We start from the raw sequence: 24212 nt of genomic DNA, 5'->3' as shown, positions 1-24212 counted from the left end.
CAGAGCTCAGCCCTAAAGTGGCCTGGTGTAAAACAAAATTGCAAATGACTTAGTTCAAAATAAGCTAAATAAAATGGTTACTGCTGTTTTACCTTGAAACAAGTTTGTTCTTGCTGTAATAGGAGCCTGCTGCATTCCACATAGGTTAGCACAATATATATTTCCAGGGAAATCTTTTGTTCCCAGGGAAGCCCCCTGGCTATTTCTCCAGTTTTTATACTCTTATACTCTGACTAAATTAGAGTTGTATGTGGCTCATAAATATATACATGTAAAGTAGTTGAAATTAAAACTGTTTTAATGCCAAACTCAAAACCACAAATAATAAAAAAAATTAAAACAAATCTCTATGTAGATCATACTAAAAGACAGGCTATGAAATGGCCGGTGGCTGTGCTTACTGGTGTAGTAATTTCTACTGTAGGTGCAACCAACATGCGAGATCACAAAATGGGCGTATCACATTAAAATACATCACCACTAAATATACAATCCTTTTAAATGAGAATTAAACCCTAAAAATGAATGTGGCTAAAAATGCCATATTTTATACACTGAACTTAGTGCACCAGCCTAAAGTTTCAGCTTCTCAATAGCAGCAATGATCCAGGACTTCAAACTTGTCACAGGGGGTCACCATCTTGGAAAAGTGTAAGACACTCACATGCTCAGTGGGCTCTGAGCAACTGAGAAGCTACGCTTAAGGGTCGTCGTAAATTAGAAAGTAGAAAATTAGGTTTTGTCTGAAATATAAGCTGATGCTACAAGGCTGATTATTACATTACTAGTTGCACTAGTTTCTGTGCTGCCATGTAGTATTAATTGCCAATCAGCCTTATATTGTGACATTTATATTCTATGTGTACTGTATAATGTGAGTGGGTCCCTAAGCTCAGTAACTGACAGCAGCACAGAGCATCTGGGGCATCTGGGGCATCTTTGGAGGCACAGATCTTCCCTGCTAAAGGGCTGTGGTTGCCTTGACCTGGTACAGAAACCCAAAACATAATGTACAACAATTCTAGCTACATCTTTAGTTAGGCTTTAGTTCTCTTTAACAGGGAGATCCCTTAGGAACATTTGTTCCAGTAGAACGGTAACTAAAAAATAAAATATATTGCTTATGTAGGGGATTAGACAAGTCGTTCCCCTGTTTTTCTGTCTGTAACACCATCCAGTCCGGTTACAGGCTAGAGAGCCATCTGATAGTGTGGGTGCCCCAGTGTATCCCTGGGAGAGAATGTGGACCCAGGGGAGTGCCTGATTTTGAATCCAAATGCACAGGGTTTCAGACAGAGCTGATCATAGGAGCCCCTGCTGCCAGCAGCCAGCCAGAGCCAGAGAGAGACTGAGTGAGACATCAGGAAGCGTGTAGCATGTACCGTGACAGAGCTGCAGTACTTAGTGAAAGTGTGGTTTGTGCTCAGCTGGACAGATTCAAGTTTTAGCCTAGAAGGAAAGGTTACCCTGCATTTAGTTCAGGGTTGTATGCCAGTTGCAACCCTTGTGTGTCCCCGGGTTGAGGACAAGAGTTTCTTGTGAGTTTGCCATGTGGGAGCTACAGCCAATATCCTAAAGGAAAGGTATATCTGGACAGGTAGCGCTACCTGGGGAATAAAAAGCTCTGTGGAAAAGGGACATTTCATGTGAACTGAACTGTGTGTCCACCCGGAGTGGAGAGAGACTGTGTTAGTTACTAGACAGAACCATGTTTCCCCAGTGTAGGAATATTATTGCAATGCAATGTCTAACCTATTCTTAACTTTATTCTTTATATAAAGTTTCTTTTAGTTTAGTGCAAACTGTGTGTTTTATTTTCCTAATGGATTTTCCCCTGAGGTGTGATCCTCAGTGCTCACCAGGTGGAGGCAAAGAGAACATAGGGCTAAATTTCTATTTAAGCGCTTGTGATCCAATTCTACAAGAAGTGTGGTAAGAAACAGCTACACTTGTATTGTAGAGATCTTAAAGTTAATAAAAATGAAAAGTCTGCCATTTGTGGGGGATACTTCGGTCAAAAGTTTAAGCAGCTGAAATGTTTTATGGAGGGCCAGCTGTCCTGGTGGACCATGAGCAAATTCCACTTTGTCCTGTACAAGCAATTTTTAGGGGAATTAGCAATGGTAGGCAGGTAAGCGTAGGTTAAGGAGTATAAAGACAGGGACACCAGGTCTTCAGGCAAGAATACAGGTTTATTTTGGCAAACTCTTCCCAAAATAAAGGTAACACAGTTCATTAGCATTTCAACAGCACACATTCACAACTTTTCCCCACTCTGGGGTTCTCACCATACAGGGTGGCTTCCACACTTTGGAATAGTCTGGGCTTCTCGCTAAGCTCTGCTGACTCTCCCCTCCAGGGATACCAATTCACCAGCATCTGGCCTGGCTCACTGTCTGGCTTTCTTCAGTCACAACGCCCTCTGCAGTGCTGAACTGGGCCGGCGGGACGCCAGGAAAAAACACGGTGGGCCCCAGCTATTCTGGGCCCCCTGCCCAGACCCACTCAACACAGTGTGACCTCCTCCCCCCTCCACCCTCTTGCCCAGCCCGCTTCACCAACTTGCCCAGTCTGGTCCGCAAAAACAAACTAGCGTGATATAGGCCGCGAGGGGGGTGGGAGAAGGTAGAGGGGGTTTGCTGGGGAGGGAGGCCTGTGACTGGGGAGCTGAGTCGGCAGCTTATTGGCCCATGTATGGGGCCCTCCGACGGGCTTCCCCGATCGATATCTGTCCGAAAGTCAGACAGATGTTGATCGGACGGGACTAAAAATCCCGTTGGATCGCAGCCGTATCTGTTCGTTAATGCGGTCCCGCGATCCGACCGCCCGTTACCAATCGTTAGGATCCGATCGTTGGGCCCTAGGGCCTGGGCTCGTTTGGCGACATCGCCAAATGAGTGGATCTCTCCGTGTATGGCCACCTTAAGTAGCGGAGGTCTCCCCCCGAAGCCAAAGGCGGCTGCTATAGGCGGAAGTGTTAGCCGAGGCCGGGACCTTGGAGTTTGTTCTGGGTTTGGGATACCATAGTGACATCAACTCATCTGGTATACTTCTATTTCTGTGAGCCAAATTTAAAAAAGAAAAGACTATACATAGGTATATTTATCAAAGAGTGACGTTAGAGATCACCACAGTCCACTAGAGTGAAATACCGCCTCTCTCCATTAATTTCTATGGGGTTTTTTTTAGGGATGCACCGAATCCAGGATTCGGTTCGGGATTCGGCCATGATTCGGCCTTTTTCAGCAGGATTCGGATTCGGCCGAATCCTTGTGCGTGGCCGAACCAAATCCTAATTTGCATATGTAAATTAGGGGCGGGTAGGGAAATCACATGACTTTTCGTCAGAAGAGAAGAATTTTTTCCACTTTTTCCTTTCCTACCCCTAATTTGCATATGCAATTTAGGGTTCGGATTCGGTTCGGTACTCCCGAGGTGAAAGGTGGCGGTTATAGGCAGAAGTGAGAGCCATGACCAGGGAGCTTAGCTTGAGTTCTGGATATAGGGTGCCGAACGTGACAGAGATATTTCACACTAGCAGACTGTGGTGATCTCTAATTTTATAAATATACCCCATAGAGTTAGGGTCAAACTGGGTCAGCAGGACACTGGGGAAAAAACAGGTGGGCCCCGGCCTCTGATCTCCTGAGCGTGTGTAAATGAATCCAATCTTCAGCTTGTCGGTGGAGGGTGGGTATCGGAAACCCCTGTAGGGGGTATGGGGCCGCGTGGGCCCCTGGGGCGGTGGGCCCTGCACCCTAGTCTGACACAGAGTGATTGTTTTTATTGTGTCTCTGGGGAAGTATACCCCTTTCTCAGCATTAGTACAATGAATAGGACATGTGCAAAACATCGTTTTTTCTTTTTTGTATATAAAATGTTTTTATCAATAGAATCAACGTCATCACCTGACCCTTGCAGCCAATGGGGACTAGGAGACAAGCTGTAATCATGCTGAGCTTTGTGGGACTGTGGTTCCCATATATAAAGCTATATTCACGTGCCACTCCCTCAATCCTCGCTGCACCCTCTGAATTTTGGAGCCCTCCTGCTGCCTCCCAGCAACTGTTGGAATACAATCCTGCCTGCCTGAAACAGGTTTTCTCTATGCAACACACAGACCCACACATGCCATACACCCTATACTTCATTCTGTCATTGGGCTGTATTGTTTTTTGGTTGTTCTTCCTTGGTGGGGCCGGATGGCCAAAAAGGCTTTCATCTATTGATGAATTAGAAGGTAGTGGTAGCAGCAGCACTCTGAGTGACCCAGAAGTCCCCTTGGAGATAGATGAGGTGGAGGAGGCAGAAGCAGTGGCAGAGGTGTCTGCTGCAGCTGGCAGAGAACCTGCATGGGGGCCTCCTGATAACTTTGCTCCCCAAATCCCCCCCCTTTTACTAGAGTCCCTGGAGTTAAGGCTGATACGGCTAACTTCAACCTTCTCAATTACTGATTTATTTGTAACAGAGACCATCCTAGAGGATATGGTTCTCTACACATCCCACCCACACCCAATAAGCTGTATCCCCAGAGAGCCTGCAAAATAAGCCAGAAAAAGGGGGTTAGACAAGTTGTCAGGTACTACTGCCCCAATAATCCCAGCTAGCCAATCTTATGCTTTAAACCTACTGCCTGTCCCAGCGTTTACTTTGAAAAAATTTGAGTGTTCCAAGCATCCTGTGTTGCCTGTATACTTCAGCTAGGAGTAATGGAATAGGACACCAGTTCTATTTTGTTGGTTTTTGGAACTGGGGCCATTATTAAGAGGGGCATTCGTGGCATCAGTATTGCGCCACTAGAGGTGAAGTTCTTGGACTGGTGCAGGATGAATGAAAGCAAGCATGTTTTCATTAATCAAGAGGGAAAGTTTCAAAGACGATTAGGTTCTGACCATAAACAATGCCTACGAGCCATCCAGTGGCGTTATCTCGTGTGACCCAATGAGCAGCTTCTGGGAAACTAAAGTCTTTGGGTTCCGGGGGGAGTATGGTTGCAAAGCTAAAACTTAAAGGAATTGACAGAAGGACACCACCAGAAGTGGAGCCTTTGGCTTAATTTGACTTAACACGGGAAATCTTAGCTGGCCCAGACGCAAAAAGTATTGACAGATTGATAACTCTTTCTCAGTTCTGTGGGTGGTGGTGCATGGCCATTATTTGTTTGTATGTGAATTTTTAATTCTGACAATGTTCAAGATTCCTCCTTGCTAACCATACAAATGGCATTCAGCCACATGAGATTGAGTAATAACAGGTCTGTGATTCCCTTAGATGTCCAGAGCTGCACACATGCTACACTGAACTTATCAATGTGTGCCTACCCTTTGCTGAAAGGGTAATCCAATGAACCCCGTTCCAATAAGGATTGGGGATTACAATTGTTTTCCATGAACTAGGCTTGTGTTGAATGTGTACACATCGCCCGTCGCTACTACCGATTGGATAGTTTAGTGAGGTCCTTGGATCGACCCGTGGGGAGTCACTGCTGTGGTGGAGTGCAGAGAAGACAATCAAACTTGGCTATCTAGAGGAAGTAAAAGTTGTAACAAGGTTTCTGTAGGTGAACCAACAGAAGCCTCTCTGCACATGTTTGGCAGACACACCAGGCTGTCAGCCAGACAGAGTGCACTCCCTACCAAGGTGCAGTATTCCACATCGATCGGGGAAGCAAGGTTCAGCCACAGAGGCCACAGGTCAGAAGGCTACAATGTACCTCTGGCCACCTCTTACCAGTAAGGTACCCAGGTCAGCCTGTAACAAAAAAGTGGCAACCCTACGTGCAGTTGTACAGTGTGCTGAAGGCACACACTTTATGATTTTGTCACCAACATCTTGTGTAGGTAGGCATGGCTTTGTCGTGGCCCACGTCCTGGCTTAGGTGTCCTTTCTTCCCCCTGGGGAAGCAAATAGGCATTTGGTGCAAAGGGAGAGCAAGGGCTTTCCACACATCTTTGACAAGTAAATGTGGCTTTGCTTCAGAAAGGCAGGACCCTGGGCTAGCACATCTCTTTCTTTCCCCGGGGAGTTCTGGAGGGAGGCATCTTTTGCTAGGCTCGGGCAAAATGAGCCAGCTAGACCTGGGCCTGCCTCGCATCTACCCCAAGCTCCTGGAACTCTTGCTAGGTTTTCTTATACAAATTACAGTAGTTCTCATCCAGAGTTCCGGGCAGGGGTATCTCTCCCTTGCTGCTTCATCCGGGTGGAACAAGGGGGTATACCGCCACTTTAATGGACACAGTCAGTAATTTAAGATTTTTAGATATTTCAATAATATGGAACAAATTTCCAACAAAATGTCATCAAAACGTTATTACACTAACTAGAAAGGGAATTTTGAGAACAAAGCATTGGCCCGCTAGATGCCAATTCACTGAGGCGAATAAAAACATTTTATACATACTGTAGATATATCATTGCCAGATTCCAGTAAGACATATTCAGGACTACAGATGGCTATTTGTGATGGGCGAATAAATTTTCGCTGTTTCGTTAATTTCGCTATACATTCGTGAATCTTTCAGCAAAGCGAAAAAGCTCAGTTTCGCCCATCCCTAGTGGCCACCCACACTCCTATCTGTTTATTTGGCAACGTTGCCAAACAAGCAAATCACGGCCTGGTTTAGCTAACTACATGCTGGACCAAATCTGGCTGATCCAATTGTTGACTCTAGAGACCTATGGAGACCATCAACATGACAATACAATTTTTCTAACTGGATTTTCAAACCTAACTGTGGGCCCCCTACACAGACAGATAAGGGCTGAAACCACACAGTTAAATCTGCACATATTGGATATGACCACCTTAATTCTATGTGGACATCTGTGTTCTTTTATGGGTTCTATTTGCTACATTATAGCAAATAGAACAAGCTGTGTAAGAAAACAGAGCAATGCAGTAGATACAGACAGATTGCAGTTGATAGTACACCCAATGTTAAAGCCAAGCCTGTGCTATTTACAGTCCAGATTATAAGGCTGTTTTGGGCAATTGCTTGCATGTGAACTGCTGTTGGGCCCCGAGCAAGTGTGGGCCCTGGTGCAGTCACACCCCTCGCACCCCCCCAGTTAGTTCCACCACTGTTCCTTGACCCCATCACAGAGTTCTAAATTAACTCTGCCAGTTAATCCTCTGTATTCCAGAAAGGGCAAATGGCGCATTCAGGCCAGGAACCACTGGGAAAATCCTCCTGTCCCAGTATTATTTTAAATATATGTTATTTTATCATTATAGACAGTATAATGTGAAAGATACACAGAAAGTAAATATTTTCCAATCTGTTTAGGTTCATAACTAGTGGTATGTGTTTGCAGAAATATTTGCTAATATAAGACTCTGCAAACCCCCCCCCCCCAAAAAAAATTTCTAGGTTTGTGGCTTCAGCTGTTTTAGCTAAGGATTGTGTATTTGTAGCATAATCAAAATCAAACAGTAATCTTCCCATAGGATCCCAGAGGATGTATATGAAATGTATTCATGAATCGTATATGCTGACTAATGACACTCAGAATCCCTCCAGGTTTCACAAAGCTAAGAAAGGAAAAACACTTGACAACATGACTAATGATAACATATCTTGGAGAATTTATTACCTGGATTTCTTCTTTAGCCAGACTGTTAAAGTTGTTGCAGATGTCTGCATGGATATAGTCAGAGAATTTTGTATCTGCTTATTTATTGCTGCGGCCCCCCCCCTTTTTTTAATTGCTCAGGATAGTTTTCATTATAGAATATGCATATTACATGTTATAAGGTAAAATGGTAACAAAATTTGCCTTTACCAAGAAATATTGTCCCAGATTTGTATTTAACAGAATCTTCGCAATGCTTCTTAGTAACATTGTGTAGGAAATACAGTATTAATCAAGCAGCATATCCAAACAGAATCTGTGCCCTGGTAACCAGTGTTCTACAGGAGGATAGTATAAAGTCCTTTAACCGAATACTAAGCAAGCATAGATTATTTAATCCAAGTTGAAATTCTGTAGTGATAGTTGAGCTAGAAGTTCAGTTCAGTATCCCTGTAGTGAGAGGCAAAACCACAGAGTATAAGTGACTTGGGGATTGTATTATGACATACATTAGTTGTAGCATGGCCGGGGCAATGTTGTATGATTAAAGGTTTGTGGAGTTTCTGAAAATGTAATTATTATGTAAGCCTTTATTGGTATACTCTCTTTTACTGTAGAGCACTTTATGACAATCAGGCAGACTTGGACCTCTTTGCATGAAAGATACTGGGATCTCGGATTTATAGCGCAGTTCTCCACCTATCCGACACTGAGGAAGTACAACTCAGGGGAGTTTTACTAGAAAAAATAAACCAAACCATTTGCAGTAAACCAATATAACTTTATGTAGATTAAAAAGAGCAGCAAATGTAAATGTAAATGTAGTAGATACTAACTACCCTGGGGAACCTGTGTGGACTATCCGACTCCTTGCACAGTCTTTCAATGCCACAGTCCCACACACAAAAATGCAAATTAGCACAGTTCAGTTCCTGGAAATGTGTCTCTTCCCCAAAAGGCCAAGGCAGCACTGCCTACCCCAAAGTACCTCCGGTATAGTGAAAAATAATTTATTTGTGCAAGTGAAGCAACGTTTCAGGTGTAACAAGCCCTTTATCAAGCTTGTTAAAGGGCTGGTTATGCCCGAAACATTGCTTCACTTGCAGAAATAAATTATTTTTCACTATACCGGAGTGCTGCTGAAATTTGTATTGGAATTGGAACATTGGAACTGTACCTGGGCAGAAAGAGTCACAGCCGGCACCCGACTTTACAAAAAGTGGTGAGATTGATTGTGTAGCACTACTCTCTATGTTTGTAAGGGGCTCTTTTATAAGCTCTCCGTGTCAACCCCCTGGATTTGGCTGCTAACCCAGGCTCCTCTTGGATCCTCCTCTTCTTCCCAGACGTCCTCTGAGGCTTCCAGCTGATCCCACTACATTTCCAATGTAGTTCATTTGTTTCTAGTTCAGAAGAACTTTTAGCAAAGACTTAAAGGGGAAGTAAAGTCTAAAACCGAATAAGGCTAGAAATGCTGTATTTTGTATGCTAAACATAAACATGAACTGTACCACAAGCCTAATCAAGCAAATGATTTATGCTTTCAAAGTTGGCCACAGGGGGTCACCATCTTGTAACTTTGTTAAACATCTTTGCAAGACTAAGACTGTGCACATGCTCAGTGTGGTCTGGGCTGCATAGGGATCATCATAAATTATCAAAACAGCACAAGTCAAATAAAATCTGCCAGAAGCCGATACAGCAAGACTGAATAATAATCAGAATATGCAGACTGCACTGGGTCCTGTGTTGTCATGTAATCTAATGTGGATTTTATATTTTCTGTATTGTTTAATACAAACTTTCTCCAACTCCCAGTGGCTGCAGCAAAATAATCCTCCAAACAGAATTCCAGTTTGTCTGTTTAAATCTGGCTCCATGATCTTTGTCCCTGCAGTTGGAGTTGGAAATAGTAAAGGCGATGTAAATGCAAAAATAAAATCCAGTACAAATCTCTACACAGTCGCAGACTGCTCTATAGGGAAACAAACAAAGCTGCTTGAATTATGCATGGCTGGGAAGTAAGGTGGGGGCTCCCCCTGCTGTTCATAAGTATTATTGTTTCCCTGCAGAGCAGTTAGGGACCATCTGAAAATTCCTATCCACAGCAGGGAGAAGGGAGAATTTCACTGCATACAGTCAGGATTCTTATAAAAACAGTAAACATTTCTTAATTAAAGTATATTGGCGATAGGTTTCTTTTTCATTAAAGAAAGTAAAAATGGGATTTTATTTTTTGCCTTTACATGCCCATTAAACTGTCATTTTTAGCATGGTGGTTTTGAAAAGCTGGAATGCTGCTTTCAATGCTTTCATTAACCTAATTTAGTTTTCCTACTTTTACCTTTTAGAATTAGAAGGATGCTAACACTTTTGAAAATAATCAAGCCCCAACATCAGATTTTCTGGGGATGTCACATTTTTCAACACATTACATTTTTTGGCCCAGTTTACTGCACACTTGCTTAAGAGAAACAGGCAGCAAATCCATCTCCAGTTCTCATTACTGATTCAGGCCTAGAAATACAGGCAAATACACCATTGATAAAAATAATATCTTCCCCAGAAAATTAGGTATCAACAATTAGCTTTGATCAGTTAGTGTACACTAGATATAATACACAATAATGTATTCACTTTTTAGGAAATGCAACCAGTCTTACCAGTTATTTACATTATTTCTCAATTAAATTTCTTAGGTTTCTTCCATACTAAACGTCCACATTACTTAATTACATAGCATAGGGTTCTAAAAGCTACTGCTGTGTGCTCAACACAGCGTTTTCTGTTTTAGTCATCCTTATTTTTAGTTTCCTACCAACAATTTTTTATGTTTTAAAAGATATTGCTTAAAGTTGTAAAAGAAAATGAAAGGATGACACATTACAGACACTTACAAATCCATGAATAGGTTATATAAAATGTTTGATAGGAGTAATATAAATATTATGTTGTAGGAATTTGTTACAAACTTCCTTCAAAAGTTCTTCAAAAACCACCCATAGTGGAGTCAGCTGTGATGTAAACAAGAAATTTTAGAAATTTTAGAGAGCACCAGTGTAATCTTTCCTTTGTCCAGAAGTGACGAGCTCATGGTGATTGCGACAGATGGACACCTAAATGAAACTTTTTTTTTTGCCTATGTGGTATTTAGACTGCTGGGAGGCTCAACTGCTTGTTAAGAAACAAATAACAAGGCTGCCTAAACAATGATTGCATTTTTTTGTTTGATTTTTTGACATTTGGTGTGGAGCCTAACCCTACTCCTTTATCAGTTCATTCTTTGACAGGACTAAGTGGATTCTAAATTCTCCTTTGCACTGTGAAGTTAGCCGGGTCTAGTTGGGATCCCTTATCCAGAAACCTGTTATTCAAAAAGATCCAAATTACAGGAAGGCTGTCTCATGTTGTGTTCAATTCAAGCAAATAATTCTTATATTTAATAAATGGTTATCTTTTATTCTTTAATAATTAAACAGTACCTTACACTTGCCCCTAGATAAGCTGCATAAATCCATATCGGTTGATAAACAATCCTGTTGGGTTTATTTAATGCTTAAATAATTTTTAGCAGTATTAAGTTATGATGACTCAAACTACATAAAGATCTATTATCTGAAAAACCACAAGTCCCCATATATAAATATATATAAATACAATCACATATATGGCTTTGTGTATATACAGTATATATATATATATATATATATATATATATAATAAAATTATATAATAATAAAATATGAAGCCTTTATAAAATCAAGCATCCAAATATAGCCTATATAGACACAAATGTACTATCCTGCTTTTCTTACTGGCAATCAGCTAAACTGCATTATTGTATGTTATCCATGTTTTATATAGCCACTAGCATCTAGCAGCATAGTTTAGGGTTGGAGTTTTCAATTATTTCTCAGCAAGCTCTACTGCCTTGCACCACTGGGATCCTGAGTTTGGGCTCTGTTCCTGACATGGTTATTATATGCAAGGGGTTTGAAAATTCTGCCTGTACCTAGATTTAGGCTTATATGAGATAAATATACTCCCATTCCCTAAATCTTGTGCTGTGCATGTAGGAATTTGAATGAACAAACTGGTGTTTTGACGGTCACAGCAAAGCAAAAAACTAGAAAAAGTTGACCTTGATACAACAAGTATTTATTTGTTATGATGGACCAAGAAAAAGCTTTTGCTGTTTAATCTCAGTGACAAAAGGGCTCATACTGTATATCAAGGTTTGGTGCAAGTCCGAGGTGTGTTAAGGGGCACATGAGTACATGGCATGTATCCTTAAGCATGCAACACACTTATCACTTGAGCAAATATGAAATATAAGAAGAGGAAGTGCACATACACATAAAAGGCTGTTTAGTAATTCATATATATAGCAACTTGTGCATTCTCTATGAAAATCAATGGGTTTATTAATAATCAACTCCTCGGACAGATGTAACCTCACATTCTGCTAATATTTTGATCATTTTATGTCCCATAAGCATAGCTTTCCAACCAAAAGCATTTGGTAAGTACATGCCTCCAATGCACCATACATCCATAGATGCTCTTGTTTGTGCCTGTTATGCACACAGTGACTAAAGGTGGCCATACACGGATAGATCCGCTCGTTTGGCGATGTCGCCAAACGAGCGGATCTCCCTCCGATATGCCCACCTTGAGGTGGGCAATATCGGGCTGATCCGATCGTGGGCCCAACGATCGGATCCTAGCGTTCGCCAAACGGGCGGTCGGATCGCGGGACCGCATCAACGAACAGATGCGGACGCGATCCGACGGGATTTTTAATCCCATCCGATCGAGATCTGGCCGACTTTCGATCGGGGAAGCCCGTCGGGGGCCCCCATACATGGGCCAATAAGCTGCCGACACGGTCTGTCGGCAGCTTTTATCGGCCCGTGTATGGCCACCTTTAGGTGACTAAGAATCTGCCTTTGCCTTGCCCACATGCAGGCTCCTCTACAGCTTGGGAAAGATTCACCTACCTATGCCATTATTGTAAATGAACCATATACTGTCTAAGAAAAAGATGGCAAGTCAGTAAATTAAATGGAAGAGATGACAGTAATCTTAAAAAAGTCTGCATATGCTAAAACAACCTCAGCCACAGACAGCCTTTGGCAATACAGGTGCTGTGTTTAGGTCTAATACAGCTGGCTTGCTCTAGATAGTAAAGGAATGTATTCTCTAAATACCCATTCTAATTGTGAAGCATTTTTGTATAGACATATATAGACATGCAAATGACATGTCCTTAACTAGCAATTACAAAAACCCAAATAGACGATCTGTAGATCAATCTCACTTGCTTTTTTTTTTGAACCATAAAGGAAACAGAAGTTGTTTTTGAAACATGTAAGTAGTGTATGGAGGTTAACTGAAACCAAGATGGAATTAAAAAAATTCTTTGCTCATAAATTCATTTAAAATGGTCATTAAATCCAAACATCAAATAAGTCTAAATGTTTATAAATACTGTATGTAACTCCTTTTTGGCCACCCCTGTGCCAAAGTTTATACAACACACATTGTCTTACCAACTTCAGGTCCTGAGTCCCCTTGTGAAAGGTTACTGGGAATTACCTCTATGGCAGTGCCTCTACCTAATGGATTTTGGGAATACACCTGCAGGTGGCTCCATTAGGAAACAATAATCAAACACACTGTTAGCATTATAGAAACTGTATATAGAATTAAAGGCAAAGTAAAATATGCATTTACATCGTCTTAATGACCCACTACCCTGGGAATATCTGCAGTCCAATCCTGGCACCTCCTTGCCAGGCAAAGTCCCCACTCCTGGTGGACAAAGAGTCTCAGTCCCTTTTCCCCAAAGAGCTCTTAAGTTTCCCAAGTAGTGCTACCTGCCCAAAAACCTCTCCCACTGGACAAAGGTATTTGCTCCCACATGGCAGGCACATGAACAGAGCCTGTTTTACAAAGACAGGAGACATACTGGATCCTTTCTTTCTCTACCCTCCCTTGGTCACAACTCACCCTGGGGATTCACACAGATGGGTAGGCTCATCCAGAGCTGTAACAGACACCCACATCGATGAAATCCATTCCGCAAAGCACACGCAGCTTGCTTTATCCTCGTGGCATAGCTCTCAGCACTCTCCATAGTGCGAGCACACAAAGTCCTCCTCTGCTGAACTACAGCTCCCATCACTCTCCATAGTGTGAGCACATAAAAAGGCATTCGAGTCCTAAACCTGCATGGTTGAGCTTACCAGGCTTTGAAGTACCCTGTCTCAGGCCAAGCAGGGCTATCAATTTTAGCCCCTACATTTTCCAGTTCAAAATCACTCTGTCCTTAGCTCTGTCCTTGAAATAAGCAATAAGCATGTTATTAAATCCAGAGTACACCCGAATAATCAGGTTTTCTATCTCCATGTTAACAGAAGATGACTATTGGGGACAAAAGATATTGCTGTATATAAGGGCTGACTGGCCAATATACACCTACAGTATGTTCCACTTATTGTAACATAAATAAAGCTTAAATAAAGTCCTGTCTTTTCTTTTTGTTTGTTCTCAAGGACACACAGGCAGCATTTTTTCACATTTATTTGGGCTATATCTAAACATAGGATCTCCAGAGCTGTGGAGCTTAATCAAAAGGGGGGCTTAGCTATCCCTGAAATACTATGCAATTATGAAGCATCACATGTCAGAAAGGTTTTGGGATGGACGACATTGGACTACAGATCTAAATGGGCACACATTGAAACCTTGAAGGACAACAAAATCCTAAAAATGAATAAGACTCAAAATGTCATATTTTAGAAGCCCAAATCATAATTTGCAACATTTCTAGCTTGCTTCTTTAGTTAGACTTTACTTTTTGGTTAAGCTGTAATCCACTTCCCTTGAATTTTTGCCTGTGGCATAAAGGACCAGATCTTGAAAATAAATTAAGACCCCCATTATCATACACTTACACTCTTACACTCTTTTGGCTAATTCACTATTTCCCCCAGGTCTCTCGCCCCACTGTAGAGACCATTAGTAACCAGTGGTCTACACAGTATCATTGATATAGTAAACAGACAGACTGCTAAATTACTTATATTTCCAGAGCTACAAACGAAACATCAGATACCTTCTAATTGGCTTTATAATTACCTACAGATCTCCCACTTTGCTAAACCTTGGACACACACTTACAGACTGGACTATAACGTTTACGTTAAATACAATCCATTATTAGAGGCTCGTGGATACAAGAGAGTAATGTATATTGTAATAGAGTAATGAATATGATAATCATCTGAAATTGGTTTTACACATAACCTCTATTTTACACAACTGTTTGCCCAATTGTATATGTCATTTAAGTAGGTTTGTATATGGGGGAGTTACGTCACGGTAAGGGAGTATGATTAAGATTCTCGCCAAACACTGTGTATTTAAGGGTTGGTTTTATGGTATTTTTTAACTTTGAGGAAGGCTGGGGTAACAGCTGAACAGTTAATGTGAACAATAAATGAAGTTTTTTTGTTGTGCGAGTCCTGCGAGTGCAACTTCTTTTAGGAGGTATATACTGTATGTTACAAATATTGCATATGTATATTCAGAGAGAAATACAAACCATATTTAATGAAAATGTCCCTTTAATATCACTTTAATTAATAATTAAACAATCCCCTGCCATGCAGGGCTTCTCCTTCCGTGAAGTAAGGTAAGGACCTTGCCTCAGGCGGCAGCAAGCGGCCAGTTGCAAGGAGTTGCAAAAATACCCTTTTTATAACATTAAGAGCCGAATATCCGGATTTTAACCCAGAAATTCGGCTCCACTAGTGCAGAGAGCCCTATTGTGTTCATTGCACTAGTGATGCGCTCCTCCTATGACCTGCTCCCACAGTAATTTCTTAAGTGTGAAGCGGAAGAGGGGGAGCAGGGATCGCCCCTGCTGCCATGCTTAGCAGAACACCCTTTCACCAACATGGTACTTTAAGAAAAACGTCCAGACCAGCTGCTAAACACTGAATTCTATGCCTCTAATATTTGGGCTACATATATTCTTCTTTATCAAAAATTATTCAGTTTGAGAGGGGACCAGCGATTTTTACTACTGAGGTCTTTTCACATATATACCAGGGAGCTGTTATCTGGTTACAATTCTATTGTTCTGTTGATAGGCTGCTGGGGGGAGAATGAAGGGGTGATATCAATCCAAGTTGCAGTGCAGTAGTAAAGAGTGACTGAAGTTTATTAGAACACAAGTCACACGGCTGAGGGAATCTGGGAAATAACAACATGTCTAGCACCTTGTAAGACTTCAAAATTAAATATAAAAAAATCTGTGTCCTTTTTTGAAAACAAATTTCAGTGCAGAATTCTGCTGGAGCAGCACTATTAACTGAAAAAAAAACCAGAATCCATTTAATCCCCTTTCATTTGTCATTCATTGGACTTTAAATAATAATTGATCCACCAACTTTTAAAAATGTATAAACTGTGAAGATGAGAGGCTAAAGTCTAAACTGTTCTCACAGCCACTAAAAGCCATTATGTGAAGAAATCTTTAAACATGTATAAACAAAGCATTTTGTTTACTGCTTTTGGGTCTCAGAAGAGAATGTATCTGTTGTACAAGCTGCTAATTGAATCTTGATGTTCTGCATGGTCCCACCGGTATGCCTGGAGTCCCAATATATACAACCAATGTAGTAATTGTCAATCTATAGATGGAAGGGACCATAGTTATATGAAAAAGTTACCTTGGTTATAACAAACAGGGAATAAATAGTGGATAACAAACAAGGGTTTACAGAGTACAATAGGATTAGAAGGCCCTACAAATAAGAGTTTACAAACTAAAGGTTGGGGTACAATTGAGACATTAATTTTGTTAGAAATAATTTTGTGATTTACAATACAGCAATGATTAATTAACTAAGGTACATTGAATAAGAACAGGTGGATCTTTAAGGAGCGTTTGAAAGTTTGGAAAGATAGAGAAAGTCTGACAGCTCAAGGCAGAGAGTTCCAGAGAAAAGCAGAAGCCCGAGAGAAGTTTTGTAGACAAGAATGGGCAGAAGTGATGAGAGGAGAAGTGAGGCGAAGGTGAGAAGCAGAACGATGGTGCATGAAGGAGTGTATTTGGAGATCAGAGATGAAATATAGGGAGGGGCTTCATTGTTAAGGGCCTTAATTGTAAGTGTGAGTAGTTTGAATTTGATTCTAGAGAAGATTAGGAGCCAGAGAAGGGACATGCATATGGGAGCAGCAGATGTTGAGCGGTGAGATAGATGAATGAGTCTAGCAGCAGCATTTAGCACAGATTGGAGTTGTGAAAGGTGACTTGTTGGAAAACCTGCGAGGAGTAGGTTGCAGTAATCAAGGCGGGAGATGATAAGAGACTGAATAAGTGTTTTGGTTGATTCTGAACTGAGATATGGTCGTATTCGGGGAATGTTGCGCAGTTGAATACGACAAGATTTTGCAAGTGTGGTGAAAAAGACAGATGCGAGTCTACGATAACTCCTAGGCAGTGTGCCTGTGTGGTGGAATGAAAGGTGGTGTTGTTTACTGTGAGTGATATCTGAGGGACAGGGGAAGAATATGTTTTCTTGGCGAAGTAGTATAGAGCGAGAACAGTAGGGGGCCTAGAACAGAGCCCTGAGGAACTCGGACAGAGAGAGGGAACATCATACAATTAGAGTATAAAAAGAACAGAGGCGCCAAAAGAATAAAAGAATATAAACGAGTTTAAAAACCAAAACTTGCTCAGACCCGCTTCTTCAAGCAATAAACATAGGAGTTACAGCTGTGAATTTCAGAGACCAAAGTGACAAATAGTATGCTGTATGCTTATTCATCAAAACAAAAGCTTTTTTAGTATTACAAAAATATGTATGGTAGTCATTATTCTGGGATAAAGGTATGGTGCAGGGATTGGTAGCTATTAAAAAAATGGGGGGTTTTGGGATATACCAACGTAAAGGTTGATAGGTATTAGAGGATACAACAATTAAACAGGTGAAGTGCAGTAAATAGGGTAAAAAGGAAGTGCAGTGAGCAAAAACATAGTGGGGCTGCAAAGTTAATATAAAGTCATAACTAACAAAACAGATAAGGCATAGAGTGGTGTGTGGTAATAAATAACAAGACTCACCATCTGGCAGTAGTATACACACTTAGCGCCTCTGTGCCGGCGAAGGACGCCTGAGTGTCTTTTATAGTGAGAGTTTGGAGGGGAACCAGCATCTTACAAACAGGAAGTGCATCATAGGGAGTGCAACATAGGGGGGCGGGGTTAAGGCAAAAGGTTCAATACTATAGTATAGGAAGTAAATAGTCACCATGTTGGGAGGGGCAGTGTGGGGGTTACTTAGCCGCCATGTTGGATGGGACAGAGTAGTGAAATAGGTACATAAAAGTGCGTGAGGGTACACATATAAGAAATAGGGGAGTGTTGAACATATTGATGTGGGCAAGCGACTATAAAATCAGGGCAGGTTATTAAAATGGAGTGCCATAGTTCATGATGCCTGAATAATAACCATATGGAGCAAAAACAGGTTGCTTATACAGAATCGTACAAGTAGAGTTAAAGAAGGCAACTTCAAAGGAAAGGTCAGACAGATAAGATGTGAAGCATGAAAGATCAGTGTCACTAATGCCAGTTGAGTAAAGAATGTCTAGGAGGAGTGGGTGGTCAACTGTGTCAAAGGCTGCAGAGAGAGATCTAGAAGGATTAATATGGAATAGTGACCTTTAGACTTTGCCAGTAGAAGATCATTGGTTACTTTGGTGAGTGCAGTTTCAGTTGAGTGTGATGGGCGGGGGTCGAGAAGGGAGTTGTGAGTGAGATGCTGGATCAGGCGTTTGTAAACAAGCCATTCCAATAATTTGGATGCAAATGGAAGAAAGGAAACCAGGCGATAGTTAGCGGGAGAGATGGGATCAAGGGAAGGTTTTTTGAGGATAGGTTAGTGATTAGTGCTTTTTTGTATAAGGATATAAAAGTACCAATAGAGAGTGAATGGTTACATAGGTAGGTAAGTGCAGGAGAGAGTATATCAGAGATAGGATAAAGGAGGCGTGAAGGAGTGCAAAGTGGGTGTGAGTGGACTGCACGTTAGTCTGAGATTGTTGTCAGACGGTATTCTCAGTCTAATGAGATCAATTTTGTCACAACCCTTTTTTTGTATTTGTCATAATATTATTTTTGAATACTATTTATAATTCTGCCATAAAAGTATTTATGTGATGCTTTTACTTTACCTTTCTTACCCCCAGTGTTTCTCTAGGAGTGGAGCTGCCATATTTGTGCAGCAATAGTCCGTTAACATTAGAAACTCTAACTGAGAGGCTGAGAAGAGACAGTCAGGTTGGCAAAACAGTCAGGTTTTGGAACTTCAAGTACCAATTACTTACAAAATGAGAACTATCAGCGAAAAATTATCAACATGACCCATAGGTAACATTTAATGTAGATTAATATTTTGAAAATAATATTTTTAGTGTCAGTATCACTTTAAAGAAATGAGCAAGATCTTGGGCAAATATATTTATGGGAGGAGGGGTTGGAGGGGCATAGGAGTGAATTAAATGTGGCAAACAGTCGTTGCTGTTTAGAGGACAGAGTGGAGATTAAAGAAGAGAAGTACTGTTCTTAAGCTATTGATAGAGCTCGATTGTAGCAGGAGAGCATGAATTTGAAGTGGATGAAGTCAGGATCAGTTTGTGACTTTCTCCACCGTCGTTCAGCTGCTGTTCAGCTACATCTTCTGAGGTACCGAGTTACACTAGTGTGCCAGGGTTAGGGTTTAGCTGGTCAGCTGTGACGTGTGGTAGAAGGAGCAAGGGAGTCAAGAGCTTTTGAAAGAGCATAGTTCTAGAGAGAAGCTGCCCTATTTGGACAGGAAGGTTGTTAATTTGTGAGATGGATCAAGTGCGTTAAGGTTTCTGTACGTGGAGAGAGATGGTTGTGATAGTGCAGGTGAAAGTATTATCTGAAAGTAGAGTAGGTGATGGTCAGATGGGGGTAAGAAGAGTTAGTAAGGTTGGATGGGTGGCACAAGAGGCAGAATATAAGATCAAGAGCATGACCCTCGATGTGGGTAGGTGAGTCAGTCCACTGAGAGAGACCAAATGAAGTTGTTAGTGAGAGGAGTTTAGAGGTGGCAGGAGAAGCAGAGTTGTCAAATGGAATGTGCTTGGGGCTCTCTCTTCCTGGATCCCACCTTGCGGGGGGGGGGGGGTGGACACAGGAGTGGGTCTGAACGGAGACAGACCCTGGATAGGGAAAGAGGTTTGTGTAATAGATGGCACATGGTTAGCGAGCAGCTTGGCTCCAACAAGGATAGAAGATGGGGTTAGAACCCTTGCGGTGATCAAGCAGCCAGACAGGGACACGAGTGGGTGAGCTCAGGAGCAGGGAAAGTGCTTAGGAGCAAGTTAACCCTTTGGGCTCTCTAGTGCTAGGGAAGATCACAAAGACAGGCTGCACTACCCCCTGAGAGGGACTTACTTGCAATATCTTACGGAGTGAAGGTTTTTTCACTGATTGCTGTGAATGTACTGGAAGATCTATATTGCCTGACTGCAGTGAACAGTTCTACTGCCTGCCTATTCAATATAGAAGTTTATCTGTTTGAAGAAACCCCTGTACTGCTGTTATTTCCAAGCTTTCCACACAGGATTCACCCGAGGGTAGGGAGTTTAAAGAGTTTGAGAGTTGCAGGGTGTTGCCCATAGGCTGAGGGATACACTAGCAGTAAGTCACAAGTCCCACTATTTCAACACATCTCAGGCCCACCCATGGGTGTGCTGAACACAAAATAGAAATGTCACAATATAAGGCTGATTTGTACTTAATACATTACATTACATGCAAGCTCAGAAACCAGTGCAATATAGTGTCGGACTGGGGGGCCCGGGGCCCACCGGGACTGCTGTCCAGGGCCCCCTGCCCCACTTGCTGCTCCACACCGTGCTGTGCGCTGCCTTCCTTCTGTTCCACTTCGGCGCGCAAGATCAGACGGCGCGGTGCTGGCGCACATGCGCAGATGGCGCGGTGCTCCGGCTTTTTTTTTTATATAAAATACCACGATTGGTCTGGCCCGGCGGGGGCCCATGATGGGTCGGGGCCGGGCCAGTCCGACCCTGGCAATTAGCATCAGAATTTAATCATCAGCCCTGTAGCATCAGCTAACAAGTTTGAAGTCCTGGATCACTGCTGCTATTAAGAAGCTGATATATTAAATTCAGTATGTAAAATATGGCATTTTTAACCATATTCATTTGTGGGGTTTAGTTCTCCTTCAAACACAAAAAACAGGATAATTAGAATACAGATTGCAATATTATGATCAGCCTTCATTACACAGGAAAATCCTTGTGGATGGCAAAATTAAATTACTAATATTAAAATTCCCATGGATTTAAGACTAAATATAATCAGTAAATCACATCTAATCTATTTTTGTTACTTTCTCCTTGCATGGGTTTTAATCTACCACCATTATATTACTGAGAATCTCAGCCAGTATATGTTGTAATTGCAAGATTGTCATTCAACAGATTCAACTGTTTTTAAGCCAGCACATTGAAGCTTAGTCTTGTCACACTTGGAAGCAGAAACTGTATAGGCTAATGACAGGAGACTATCATTTATCATATAACATCTATAAATCAACAATATTAGTGCAGCATTATATATATATATATATATATATATATATATATATATATATATATATATATATATATATATAGTCTTTTTGCAGGCAGCCGCACTCTGATCCGGATTTTCTAATTGTGGGTGCTGGTTCAAATAATACTTATAATTCTCACATAGAGCCGCACTCCATTTGTCAAGTGAATCGAGTTATATTTATTTGCATAAATATCTGTGTCCAACGTTTCGCCCCACCTTAGGACCTTTTTCAAGGAAACATAAATGCAGTGTTAACAGTGTTTTTATACCCCCACTTGTTCCTGATTTTTTGGCGCCAAGTATGACATCATCAAAGTTTCGCATCATTAATTAGCCATTAGTGAAAACATCAAAAGGAAAATATATCTGCTCACCACTTGGTGTCACCAACGTGCAGTGAATAGTCCATTTAGCAACATTTTCTGCTGTGAAACCTGTGAAGTTTATACAAAATATCGATTTAGTTACAGTTGTAGCAGTGTTATCTCTCTTTAGTATCAGTTATCAGAAACAAAAGAAACAATGTAATAAAAACAATTTGATCAGTAAACCAATGTGTAGCCTTGTTTTATCGTTTACTTACACATATCTTTCTGAACCTGATCAATAGGAATACACCTGAAGGACGCTGGGCTATGCGCCTCAGCCCAATGTTTCGCAACCAGTTGTTGCGATATGTCCTGTTTTTTGGCTTTCTCTTTTGCCTCCTTTTCACTCTTATCAGGGTTCAATGCTGCCATGATACTGGATCTGTGCATACCCATTCGCTCCTTAAATTGCCTAATAGTCTTGCCACAATAAATTAAGCCGCAGGGACATTTTATTATATAAATGACCATGTAGTACAGGTCATTCTATATCATACCTTTTGCCCGTTTGGGTGTGTGTGAAGCTATCTCCTGTAATTAAGCTATTACACAAAATACACCCCCCACATTTATATACTTTTATGTATTTATCTGTGGGGTCTGAGGGGCTTAGGTTTTCCTACCCCTTCTGTAGCTAAATTAAGGCTTGTTTCGCAATTTTCTATTTAGATTGTCTTCACTGGCAACTATCTCCCAGTGTTTTCGTACGCTTTGGCAAACATGACTGGACTGTATTACATATTGGCTGACATAATATATGTCTTTGGTGGTATTCTTACATCTGCTATTGGTGCTACTTTGTTCCCATAATGTCTTTTTATGATCTTGGGTTAGAGCCCATTGTTTGGTGTCTTCTATCAATTCTTTAATGCAACCTCTGTCCAGAAACTTTCTGCCCATAGTTTCTAGGTCTTGGGCTCGCTTTTCAGGGTCACTATCAATGCGCACCACCCATAACATCTAGGATTTCGGCAAGGAATTTAACAAATGTTTTGGATGGTTGCTATGGTAGTGAACAATAGTATTTCTGTTGGTTAGACATGTATGCAAGTTTGAATTGTATCTTCTCTTTTATAGATTTTAACATCAAGAAAATCAATTTGTTCACTATCATATTTCAAAGTGAATTTGACTGGGCTTTCCAATTCATTTAATTCATTTACAAACTTTTGTCATTCTCCAGTTGGACCCAGCCATATGAAGAAGATATAGTCAATGAAGTGCCTATAGAAAGCGCCGTATCTCCTAAACATACAATGGCTCAAAATATTCTCACTTTCATAAGCATACATGTATGAGTTAGCATAAACAGGAGCGACCTTTGATCACATGTCTGTGCCTGTACACTGCATGTAATATTGGTCCTCAAATTTAAAGTAATTCTTATATAAAATAAAATTGAGTAGGGCCAGAGTAAACTCAACAGGTGGCCCTTTGTATAAGTCATTTTTTGTCATTAATTTCCATACGGCCTTTATGCCGTCTTCATGAGGAATACAAGTGTACAGGCTCCGCACATCCATTGTGACAAAGGTCAATTCAGATAGAGGAAAATCAATACTTTCTATCATTTTCAAAAAGTCAATTGTGTAACGATAAGTAAACCATAAAACAAGGCTACACATTGGTTTACTGATCAAATTGTTTTTATTGAATGTTTTTATTACATTGTTTCTTTTGTTTCTGATAACTGACACTAAGAGAGATAACACTGCTACAAATTGTAACTAAATAGATATTTTGTATAAACTTCACAGCAGAAAATATTGCTAAATGGACTGTTCTTATATTCACTGCACCAAGGGGCAGATTTATCAAGGGTCAAATTTCGAAGTTAAAAATACTTTGAAATTCGACCATCAAATTGAAATACTTCGAATATCGAAGTTGAAGTTTTTTTCATTGAATTTGAGCGTCCTGCGGGTGAAGTAAAATCGTTGGATCGAACGATTAAGTCCTTCGAATTGAACGATTCAAAGGATTTCAGCGATCGATCTAATGATTTTACTTCGACTTCCAAAAACTTTAAAAAATGCTTTAGAAGGTCCCCATAGGCTAACGTAGCACTTCACCAGGTTTAATTTGGCGAAGTATTGAAATCAAGGTTTTTTTAGAAAGAGAGTACTTCGAGTATCGAATGGTCGAATATTCAAACGATTTTACTTCAAATAGAATTCGAAGTTGAAGTCGAAGTCGTAGTATCCTATTTGATGGTCGAAGTATCCAAAAAATTACTTTGAATTTCAAATTTTTTTACTTAGAAAATTCCCTCGAATTCACTTCGACCCTTGATAAATCTGCCCCCGAGTGGTAAGCGGATATATTTTCCTTTTCATGTTTTCACTAATGGCTAATTAATGATGTGAAACTTTGATGACGTCATACTTGCCGCCAAAAAATCAACAAGTGGGAGTATAAATACACTGTTTACACTGCATTTATGTATCCTTGAAAAAGGTCCTAAGGTGGGCCTAAACGTTGGACACAGATATTTATGCAAATAAATATAACTTGATTCACTTGACAAATGTAGTGGGGCTCTATGTGAGAATTATATCTATCTATCTATCTATATATATATATAT

The sequence above is a fragment of the Xenopus laevis genome, chromosome 6S (genome assembly GCF_017654675.1).
Source record: "Xenopus laevis strain J_2021 chromosome 6S, Xenopus_laevis_v10.1, whole genome shotgun sequence".
NCBI lineage: Eukaryota > Metazoa > Chordata > Amphibia > Anura > Pipidae > Xenopus > Xenopus laevis.
Note: the sequence above shows the minus strand (reverse complement) of the source record.